This window comes from Triticum aestivum, chromosome 1D (genome assembly GCF_018294505.1).
Source record: "Triticum aestivum cultivar Chinese Spring chromosome 1D, IWGSC CS RefSeq v2.1, whole genome shotgun sequence".
Lineage (NCBI taxonomy): Eukaryota > Viridiplantae > Streptophyta > Magnoliopsida > Poales > Poaceae > Triticum > Triticum aestivum.
The window spans coordinates 89004409-89013590 of NC_057796.1; positions in this window are offsets into that span (position 1 = coordinate 89004409).

Consider the following 9182-nt stretch of genomic DNA (forward strand, 5'->3'; position numbering starts at 1 on the left):
ATTCGCTACGCCAAAGCCGCCCTCCCCGCCATGCCGATACATTGGCGCCGCGGTTCATCGAGGGGACGCATGGCGATCCTCTCGCTCCCACAGTACACTCTCGTAGACTGCCGTCCTCTAGCCGCGCCGCCACCGCTGGCGACATTCTTGTGGAGGCGCACGGCGGTCAACACCGCCACCGCTGGCGACGTTCGTGTGGAGACGCACGGTGGTCAGCTTCTCCCACGGTACGCGCATTCTAGACTGAGGCCCCGTGCATGTCGGTGTAGCGCTGAATGTTAGCTGATAGACGCTGTTAATCTCATTGTTTGCCGAAGTAGTTTACAGTCAATATGCTCTGCTTAAGAAGCTTCCTTGCCCTGTTCTGCACTCAATCTGCTTAGCTGAGATGGCATGCCAAGGCCGATTAGTTGCTAAAATATCCTGCCATATATTTATTGTGACGTAGATTGCCATGGTCTAGTAGCCAATTTGTTAGGTGAAATAGCTCTACACCATTTTATACTCGATCTTTGTTGCTGCGATGGCCTTCGATAGTTCGATGGCTGTGTGCTCGGCTTCATTGACTGCTGAAACAGCCTACCATAATTTAGCACTCAAATCTGTTTGCTGAATTAGCTTTACATATATTTCGTTACTTAGATCTGCTCGTCCAAATATCTTGCCATAGCTTTAGACATCGACCTAGGCATTTTCTTCTGGACTTCATAAAAAAGCATATATGTTTTTCCTGTAATATCTAGTAGAAGAACTAATTTGTATGTCTAACAGATGGACATGACTTGGATAACTTCTGCTCGAAGATTCTCCGCTGCATATGTCGAGGGGGTTGAAAACTTCATGAACTTTATCAGAGCTGAGTACGGTGGTCCGAAATCAGATGTGCTCTGCCCGTGTAGCAGTTGTATGAATTCAGTTACAAGACCCCAGTCAACTGTGCAAGATCATCTACACTTGTCTGGGATGTCGGTCACATATACTAGGTGGGTTCATCATGGTGAAGCTGTGAACGTCAATGTTATTGACTACGTGGAAGCAGCAGATCACCATCTTGATCTGCCTGATGCTCAGGTGGAAGAGCAAGAGGAGGAGGTGGCGGAGCCAGTGAGTTTGACCAACATTGAAACAATGCTACGAAATGCTCGTGCATTCCGTGAACTTTCACCTGCAGAAGAAAAATGGTGGGCCCGCAAGTTGGAACAATGCAACGTGGCTGTCACCCTAGGAAATAAGTTGTCAGTATTCTCAGCTATGGTCACCTTTCTTCAGGTGAAGACATCTGAGCGGATGACCAACAAATCATTTGATGCGATGTTGGCTGCTTTCCGCAAAGCTTTCCCAGATGCGTCTGAGCTGCCACACACCTACAGTAAAATGAAGAATTTCCTTCGTGCAGTTGGAATTGGATATGATATGATCCATGTTTGTAAGAATAATTGTGTTCTGTTCCGAAAGGATTATGCCAACTTAAGTGAATGCCCGAAATGCAAATCATCAAGATGGAAAGATGGCGATGTTGTGAAGAGGATTCCTCATAATGTTCTGAGACATTTTCCAATTACACCAAGATTGCAGAGGTTGTTTCATGATGCTGAAACAAGAGAGGATGTACTGTGGCATTCTAGGAACCAGGATTTCAGAGATCAGAATGTAATGAGCCATCCATCACATGGTAGTGAGTGGAAAAGCTTCAATCAAAAGCACGAAAAGTTTGTTGCTGACCCGAGAAACATTAGACTTGGCTTAGCTTCAGATGGATTTAACCCATTTGGCCACCAGAGCGCCACATATAGCATGTGGCCAGTGCTTGGTATCCCTTACAACATACCTCCAAATGTCTGCACCAAAGAATCAAACTACATGATGGCCTTGCTCATCCCAGGTCCAAAAAGTCATGGGAAGGATTTTGATTTGTTCATGGAGCCTCTTGTGGAGGAACTTCAACAGCTATGGAGGGATGTTCTCACTCGAGACCTATATAGCAGCCCACCAGCTGATTTCTTTCTGCGTGTTGTTTTAATTTGGTGCATCCATGATTATCCGGCGTTGGGCACTATGTCAGGGCGAACGACACATGGTTACAATGCATGTGTTCACTGTGACAGGAATCCGCTGTCATACGCAATACTTAGCAAGATCTGTTACATTGGACACCGCCGTTTCCTTGCCAAGGACAAGCCGCATCCTAGAAAATACCGAAGACATTTGTTCAATGCAAAGCATGAAAACCGTGATGCGCCAAAGAGGCTCACCGCCGATGAGTTGCAAGTGAAATTAGAGAAGGTCAGGCATATTACACCAGGAAACCATCCTGATAATGGTAGCGGGAAAAGGAAGCGTGGCAGGGCAGAAGAGAGATTATTGTTTACCCGCAGGTCCACTTTGTGGGACTTGGAGTATTGGAAAGATTTGGATCCGCGGCATAATCTTGATGTGATGCACATCGAGAAAAATATATGTGACAGCATTATCGGCACACTTCTTAATATTGAAGGCAAGACGAAAGATACCTTAAAATCTAGGATTGATTTGACACACCTGGGTATCAGAAAGGATTTGCAGGTGCAAGATGAAGGTAAACCACGGGATATGGCACCCGTTGTGTACATCTTGGACAAGGTAAAAAGAAAAGAATGCTGCAAGGTCCTGTCACGTGTGAGATTCCCACATGGATTTGCTTCCAACCCTGAAAAGAGAGTCAGTGCAGATGGAGACAAGGTACAAGGGTTGAAAACTCATGACTGCCACGTCCTACTTCAAAGGGTTTTACCTGTTATCCTTAGAGGATTGGGCCGCCCTGACTTATACAGAGCAGTTGCAGAGTTGGGACAATTCTTCAGGGAACTCTGCAGTAGAAATATCAGGATAGATGCTTTGGAGCGTCTTAGAGACAAGATACCAACTATCCTATGCGACCTTGGGAAGATATATCCTCCAACCTTCTTTGATGTGATGGTGCATTTGGCTGTTCATCTACCTGATGAGGCACTACTTAGAGGTCCAGCACGGTATGGCTGGATGTACCCTATTGAAAGGCGGCTAGGCACTTTCAAGGGCTATGTTAGGAACAGAGCTAGACCCAAGGGTTCCATTGCAGAGGCCTACATTGCTACAGAAGTGTTGACATTCTGCTCAAAATACATTGAAACAGCCGATCAGCTTAGCAAAGACGTGGATGAAGACAATCCCGGGCTCAATGTTTTCGATTATTCTGTTCGAGTTACAGGGAAGAGTCGACAAGAGGACAAACCAAAAGATTTGGACAAAATGGTTTGGCATGTGTTGAATAATTGTCCTGAGATACTACCTTATATCAAGTAAGTGCTAAGTACTGTAGCTTATACATCGTAATCTACCAAACTTGCAGCACATTCTTATATATTTAGATGTTTGATGCGATCACTATGTTGTGCAGCATCTACAAAAAGGAGTTACTGCCGCAAAATCCAAGAAACATTGACAAACTGGTTATGGCAGGATTTGCGAAATGGTTCAAGAGCCATGTAAGCTTTTGAATTGCACTGTCAGTTTTTTTAATATATTGAGTACATAAGATGATCAGCTTGTCTATTTTCTAACCATAGGTTAAGAAGATGCGGGAGGATGGGCAGGCAGTTGATGATGCCCTTTACTCACTAGCAATGGGTCCTGATACTCGGGTAAGACATTATGAATCTTGCGTTGTTGGAGATGTGCGCTACAACACCCTTGCACGAGACGAAGGCAGGAAGACACAAAACAGTGCCATCATGAGCACGGATACGTATGACAAAGAGACAATTGAAATGTATGCTAACATAACAGACATTGTTCAGTTGCAGTATATCTCCAGTTTCGAGGATCATCGGTGTGTGGTTCTGTTGTGCTGTCGTTGGTATAACCTGTTTTCCAGGATCGCAAAACCCAGAGCTGATGATTATTTCAAATCCATCAATGTCAAGGTGGCGTACCAGACCAACGAGCCTTTTATTTTGGCAAATCAAGCAACACAGATATTTTTCTTGGAAGACACATTTGCACGTAGCGATGACTGGAGAGTAGTGCAAAGGTTTGAGCAGAGGAATTCGTTTAATGAAGTTGCACAACAAGATGATGCTTACACTGCTCCTGATGTACAAGATAACACAGATCTTCCTAATATCTTTGAGAACCATCACGTCAATGACGCCGGCGAAAAGATTGCCTGTCGTGCTGTGGACATACAAGAGTTGATCAAGAAGAAGCCAACGTTCGAGGACGTTGAGGATGAAGAAGAAGATGACACCGTGGGGAATTACGATTCAGACTGATACACATGGCGAAGATGTTGACGCTGCTGCTGCGGATGATGATTACATTGCTTTTGTCGTATTTGCCTGTCAGAAGACATTTTTTATCTACTATGTGAAATTGTGTTTGCTATGACAACTGAAACCTGATGAACATGTTGTTTAGTATTTTCCTATGAGAACATCACTTGTTATGTATGCTGATTTGTGTTTGGTGATTGTATGACGACTAAAACATGATGACATTGTTGTTTAGTTGTACTCATATTTGGCTGTGAAACTTGAATTGATGACATAGTTTGCTATTGGACTGCAATTTGCTCGACGTCTTTGAATGAGAACAAAGCTGACCGACAGGTCCTCTGCTAATTTATTTATTTATTACCAAAAGGGCCTCTGCTATTTATTTATTTATGAGCAAAAGGGGATAGCCCCTGATTTTCGTTAATAGAAATCATTAGATGTTCACAACACTACGCCCAGCCTGCTACACAGGTTTCATTCATTACTAGTTTCAGCAAAGTGCTCATGTCATAGCCACTAAATACATCACGAGTGCTACATACACTGCAAATAAAGAGACAATCATCCTACAGAGCACATCGATTTTGCCCATTATCTTCACAAGCTCTTTCATCTCCTCATTGCTGTCAAGGCCGTTCAGCAGCTGTTGCTTGGCCATGATCAGAGGAACTACATCTTTAACCTTCTGCTCTGCATCTTTCTCTTCCGCCGTTCCTTCAGTTACTTGTCCAACACCCCAACCTACTGGTATTGGGATTCCTCGGCTAACCAAATAATCAGCGTAGTTGCACTCCCCCACATCAGCAACTTCCCAGAAATACAAATCACATGAATCTTCCCTTTTCTGCACGAATCAAATTGGAAGATCATCAACCAAACTATTAAAAAAATCAGCAACTGAAAGCAGCAGAACAACACTTAAACATATTATTACCCCATGATTCGGGCATTTGTAGAAGACTCGGCCAGGGTTGAGGATTGTGGTTGAGACGCGACAGATGACTCTGCGTGATTTGCAGCAGTGGCACCACACCAACGGCAGCGGGTTGCGATGAGCAACCGGTTGCGGTGCGCGTGCTGGCGGGGGTGTGATGAGATCCACAGGCGATGGTACGGGTGGCGACTTGGCGCATATTTAGTTGTTGCCTGCTGAAGAATAGGTGGACGAGCAGCCAGCAGACATGGTAGCTGCGGCCAGAGCTTCTGATGCTAGGCAGAGTAAGTAGAGAAGAGGAGAAGCGAATGTTGGATATGTCAGTTTCATTACTTGCAGAGTAGCATAGCACCATATATAGTCATAGGGTAGGTTTGGATTCGAACCAGCTACAGGAGCACGTCTCTCTTTTTTCTAAAACTCAGCAATGTCTCTTTACTGGTACACTAGCTTGTTCTGTACGCCTTCTCAAGTCTTTGATTCCTCCACCTGACATCTGGGACCCACCGGAAGGGCCTCTGTATTTCGCAAAAAAAATGTGCCCCCCGCTGACAGGTCGGACCCACCAGCTATCTTCGCACGCAAGGAAGTGCCTCCTTATTACGCACAAAAAAATGAATACCCCCCCTGCCAGCTGGAACCCAGCATGGTGGGAGGCTGACTTGTGGGCCTACCAAGTTGACTGGGATGGAGGGCTTTGTCAACTTAGTCAATATGAACGATTCTAGCTCCAGTTACCGTAGGATGTTCATCCAACGGCAGTAGTGCTTCTTCAACCTCTAGTCTTCTTGCTCCAGCCGCCCAAACCAGCGCCAGTCGTGCCGCGTGCTCCTGCATCCCGTGGCCGGCTGTGATGTCGCGGAGGCCTCACCGCCCCCTACTACTCCCACCGCTCGCCAGGCCATCCCTCTACTCACCCACACCCCCTGTTATTCTGCGGCGACGGCAGCCTCACACCGCAACCGAACCAGTGAACCCTCGTACTCCTCTCCGCGTGGGCATCCACTGCCACGTCTTTTCCGGCTCCGCGTCGTCCCCTTCCTAGGCCTCGCCACCGTCCACCGCCTTGGTGCTCTCGGCGCGGCGTGGTCAATGTGGTCAACGACCGACTTCTATCGGATGAGTACTATACGTGGAGAGGCTGACAGCTGGGTCCACGGCCGCAGCTGGGTCCACGGCCACAGCCTAGTTTTTTTGTGATTTGCCAAGTAAGTCGCTTTGTCAGGCCTGTTGGGCTGCAAATCTTTCAAGACGAGGAGAACTTCATTTGGCTGGCCGATAAAATGGCCTATCAGTAATGAGAAATGGGTTGTACATTTTTAAAACACATCAAACCGGCAATTAGTTTCAAATTTCTTTTTTCATTTCGAGATTTTAAATTGCATTGAGTTTTATGCGTGGACAATTTGTTGGATTTTATATTGAGATACATTTATTTTTAAAATCAGTTTGAATATGACTCGAAATTTCGGGATTAAGAACAGTTCGGACCGCACCGAAATATGCAAAATTTCGTATAATTTTTTAACCGTGGCTACAATATGGGCTGTAATGCTAACAAAAAGAATATGGGCTCCAAAAAAACCTTAAGAATTAGCAAATGGGCTGTAAATTATTAGAAATAATGGCAGATGGGATGTATGATGTTTTCCACAGATTTGAGGCTTTCCTAAAAAAAGGTTGACGCACAAGCAGTGACTGTTGGATGTCCATCCAACGGCCGTCGTGCTTCTTCAATCTCTGCTCTTCCTGTTCCAGCCGCTCAAACAAGCGCCGGCGGGACTGCCTGCTCTCTCCTCCCCGCGGCCGGCTGTGCTGCTGCGCAGGCCTCATCGCCCCACCGTACTCCCATTGCTGGCCTAGCCATCCCTCTACTCACCCACACCTGCTGTTATTCTCCGGCGACGGCAGACGAACCAGTAAACCCTCGTACAATCGTACTCCCCTCCACGTGGGAAACAACTGCCAACTCTTCCCTGCCTTCGTGTCATTCCCTTCCTAGGCCTCACTGTCGTCCACCGCCCTGGTGCTCTCGGCGCGGCCTGGTCAATGTGGTCAACGACCGACATGCATATGAAGTGGACTGTACGTGGAGAGGCTGACAACTGGGTCCACGGCCGCACGCAAGGAAATTCCTCCTTATTACGCGCAAAATAATGATTCCTCCACCTGACATCTGGGACCCACCGAAAGGGCCTCTGTATTTCGTGAAAAAACGTTACCGCCGCTGACAGCTTGGACCCACCAGCTATATCTTCGCACGCAAGGAAGTGCCTCCTTATTACGCACAAAAAAATGAATACTCCCCCTGCTAGCTGGGACCCAGTATAGTGGCAGGCTGACTTGTGGGCCTACTAAGTTGACAGGGACGGAGGGCTTTGTCAACTTAGTCAATATGCACGATTCTAGCTCTAGTGACCATACGATGTCCATCCAACGGCCGTAGTGCTTCTTCAACCTCTGGTCTTCTTGCTCCAGCCGCCCAAACCAGCGTCGGTCGTGCCTCGTGCTCCTACCTCCCGTGGCCGGCTGCGATGCGGCGGAGGCCTCACCGCCCCCTACTACTCCCACCGCTGGCCAGGCCATCCCTCTACTCACCCACACCCCCTGTTATTCTGCGGCGACGGCAGCCTCACACCGCAGCGAACCAGTGAACCCTCGTACTCCTCTCCGCGTGGGCATCCACTGCCGCGTCTTCCCCGGCTCTGCGTCGTCCCCTTCCTAGGCCTCACCGTCGTCCACCGCCCTGGTGCTCTCGGCACGGCGTGGTCAACGTGGTCAAGGAACGACTTCCATCAGAAGAGTACTGTACATGGAGAGGCTGACAGCTGGGTCCACGGCAGCCGCAAGGAAGTGCCTCCTTATTACGTGGAAAATAATTATTCCTCCACCTAACAGCAGGGACCCACCGGACGGGCCACCGTATTTGGCGAAAAAATGTTTCCCCCCTGACTGTTGGGACCCATCAGATGGGCCAACGTATTTCGTGAAAAAAACGTTCCCCCCGCTGTCAGCTCGGACCCACCGGAGGTGCCTCCTTATTACGCACAAAAAAATGAATACTCCCCCTGCTAGTTGGGACCCACCTTGGTGGGAGGCTGACTTGTGGGCCTACTAAGTTGACGGGGACGGAGTGCTTTGTCAACTTAGTCAATATGAACGATTCTAGCTCCAGTGACCGTACGATGTCCATCCAACGGCCGTAGTGCTTCTTCAACCTCTGGTCTTCTTGCTCTAGCCGCCCAAAGCAGCGCCAGTCGTGCCGCATGCTCCTGCCTCCCGTGGCCGGCTGTGCTGCCGCGGAGGACTCACCGCCCCCTACTATTCCCACCGCTGGCCAGGCCCTGCGGCAATGGCAGCCTCACACCGCAGCCGAACCAGTGAACCCTCGTACTCCTCTCCGCGCGGGCTTCCACTGTCGTGTCTTCCCCGGCTCCGTGTCATCCCCTTCCTAGGCCTCGCCGTCGTCTACCGCCTTGGTGCTCTCGGCGCGGCGTGGTCAACGTGGTCAAGGAACGGCTTCCATCGGACGTGGACTGTACATGGAGAGGCTGACAGCTGGGTCCACGGCCGCAGCAAGGAAGTGCCTCCTTATTACACGCAAGATAATTATTCCTCCACCTGATAGCGGGGACCCACCGGACGGGCCACCGTATTTCATGAAAAAAACATTTCCCCTGACTGCCGGGACCCACCAGCTACATCTTCGCACGCAAGGAAGTACGTTCGGGCAAAAAAACGATTCGCCCTCTGACTGCTGGGACCCACCAGCTACATCTTTGCACGCAACGAAGTGCCTGACAGTCGGGACCCACCTGATCGAAGCGTACGTAGCATTGTCATTCTGGTCGCGAACGTGTACGTACATACTGGTCGATGTAGAGGCGTGCACGTGTCGTAGTAGAGGTGCGCACGTAGCATGTACACGTACGTACAACGGCCAGTGTGCAAGAAAG